The sequence below is a fragment of the Procambarus clarkii genome, chromosome 68, assembly GCF_040958095.1.
Source record: "Procambarus clarkii isolate CNS0578487 chromosome 68, FALCON_Pclarkii_2.0, whole genome shotgun sequence".
In the NCBI taxonomy this organism is placed as follows: domain Eukaryota; kingdom Metazoa; phylum Arthropoda; class Malacostraca; order Decapoda; family Cambaridae; genus Procambarus; species Procambarus clarkii.
The window spans coordinates 19,563,362-19,566,399 of record NC_091217.1 but is presented as its reverse complement, the minus strand read 5'-3'; positions in this window follow the sequence as shown (position 1 = coordinate 19,566,399).

The following is a 3,038-nucleotide window of genomic DNA, read 5'->3' as shown; positions in this document are numbered from 1 at the left end:
TTGGAATTAATAATACGAAACCTCGCTCTATGATTTGAAGGTAAAATCCTCAAATATGGTAAAATAGTGACTTTTCCACGTTAATCATGTAGTTTGATATTACGCACATATATTTATTTTTACCAATATTTCGATACTATTTCATGTAGTATCACGATATGTGATTTGGCCTTCAAATCTCAGAATTTCGCATAATATTGCATTTTAAGCAAGTTTTCTTGCATTTTGTTTCGTACGAAAAATCATCAAATTTAGCAATATTTTGACGTTTATCATCCCCTTTTCCTTCATGTGATTTAAATAAAATATCATCGAATTAGGCAATATTTTGCCGTTTTCCACGTTTTTGTGAATTTTCAGTCCATGGGTATTAATTCATATATATACGATAAAAATGATGCAAACACATAATTGATTAGATAATAACCTTAAATACTTCATTTTCAATCTATTTGAAAATATATTTTTCATATATTTCATATATTTTCATATATTTGTTTCTCGTTAAAATACTGATTAAGATATTAAAAAGGGGAGAAGTTCGGTTTTTATTGCATATAGCGACGTTTCAGCCGGATTAGAGCGGTTTTACGTGTACATCTTCCCTCGTTAATATAAACGGAAAATCAAGAACATTATAGTTAATTCTAGTGAAAACACATTGTTTTTTATCATTTGTATTGGAAACAACATTGTCATATGTCTTTTCTTGGAACTAAATAATACGAAACCACCTCGCTCTATGATTTGAAGGTAAAATCCTCAAATATGGTAAAATAGTGACTTTTTCACGTTAATCATGTAGTTTGATATTACGCAAATATATTCATTTTTACCAATATTTCGATACTATTACATGTAGTATCACGATATGTGATTATGCCTTCAAATCTCAGAATTTCGCATAATATTGCACTTTAAGCAAGTTTTCTTGCATTTTGTTTCGTACGAAAAATCATCAAATTTAGCAATATTTTGACGTTTATCATCTCCTTTTCCTTCATGTGATTTAAACAAAATATCATCGAGTTAGGCAATATTTTTCCGTTTTCCACGTTTTTGTGAATTTTCCGTCCATGGGTATTATTTCATATATATACGATAAAAATGATGCAAACACATAATTGATTAGATAATAACCTTAAATACTTCATTTCAATCATCTATTTGTTTCTCGTTAAAATACTGAGTAAGATATTGAAAAGGGGAGAAGTTCGGTTTTTATTGCATATATCGACGTTTCAGCCTGATTAGAGCGGTTTTACGTGTACATCTTCCCTTGTTAATATAAACGGAAAATCAAGAACATTATAGTTAATTCTAATGAAAACACATTGATTTTTATCATTTGTATTGGAAACAACATTGTCATATGTCTTTTCTTGGATCTAAATATTACGAAACCTCGCTCTATGATTTGGAGTTAAAATCCTCAAATAAGGTTAAATAGTGACTTTTTCACGTTTTTCATGTAGTTTGATATTACGTAAATATATTCATTTTTACCAATATTTCGATACTATTTCATGTAGTATCACAATATGTGATTTGGCCTTCAAATCTCCGAATTTCGCATAATATTGCATTTTAAGAAAGTTTTCTTGCATTTTGTTTCGTACGAAAAATCATCAAATTTAGCAATATTTTGACGTTTATCATCTCCTTTTCCTTCATGTGATTTAAACAAAATATCATCGAGTTAGGCAATATTTTTCCGTTTTCCACGTTTTTGTGAATTTTCCGTCCATGGGTATTAAATCATATATATACGATAAAAATGATGCAAACACATAATTGATTAGATAATAACCTTAAATACTTAATTTCAATCATCTATTTGTTTCTCGTTAAAATACTGAGTAAGATATTGAAAAGTGGAGAAGTTCGGTTTTTATTGCATATATCAACGTTTCAGCCTGATTAGAGCGGTTTTACGTGTACATCTTCCCTTGTTAATATAAACGGAAAATCAAGAACATTATAGTTAATTCTAATGAAAACACATTGTTTTTTATCATTTGTATTGGAAACAACATTGTCATATGTCTTTTCTTGGAACTAAATAATACGAAACCTCGCTCTATGATTTGAAGGTAAAATCCTCAAATATGGTAAAATAGTGACTTTTCCACGTTAATCATGTAGTTTGATATTACGCACATATATTCATTTTTACCAATATTTCGATACTATTTCATGTAGTATCACGATATGTGATTTGGCCTTCAAATCTCAGAATTTCGCATAATATTGCATTTTAAGCAAGTTTTCTTGCATTTTGTTTCTTACGAAAAATCATCAAATTTAGCAATATTTTGACGTTTATCATCCCCTTTTCCTTCATGTGATTTAAATAAAATATCATCGAATTAGGCAATATTTTGCCGTTTTCCACGTTTTTGTGAATTTTCAGTCCATGGGTATTAATTCATATATATACGATAAAAATGATGCAAACACTTAATTGATTAGATAATAACCTTAAATACTTCATTTTCAATCTATTTGAAAATATATTTTTCATATATTTCATATATTTTCATATATTTGTTTCTCGTTAAAATACTGATTAAGATATTGAAAAGGGGAGAAGTTCGGTTTTTATTGCATATAGCGACGTTTCAGCCGGATTAGAGCGGTTTTACGTGTACATCTTCCCTCGTTAATATAAACGGAAAATCAAGAACATTATAGTTAATTCTAGTGAAAACACATTGTTTTTTATCATTTGTATTGGAAACAACATTGTCATATGTCTTTTCTTGGAACTAAATAATACAAAACCTCGCTCTATGATTTGAAGGTAAAATCCTCAAATATGGTAAAATAGTGAATTTTTCACGTTAATCATGTAGTTTGATATTACGCAAATATATTCATTTTTACCAATATTTCGATACTATTACATGTAGTATCACGATATGTGATTATGCCTTCAAATCTCAGAATTTCGCATAATATTGCATTTTAAGCAAGTTTTCTTGCATTTTGTTTCGTACGAAAAATCATCAAATTTAGCAATATTTTGACGTTTATCA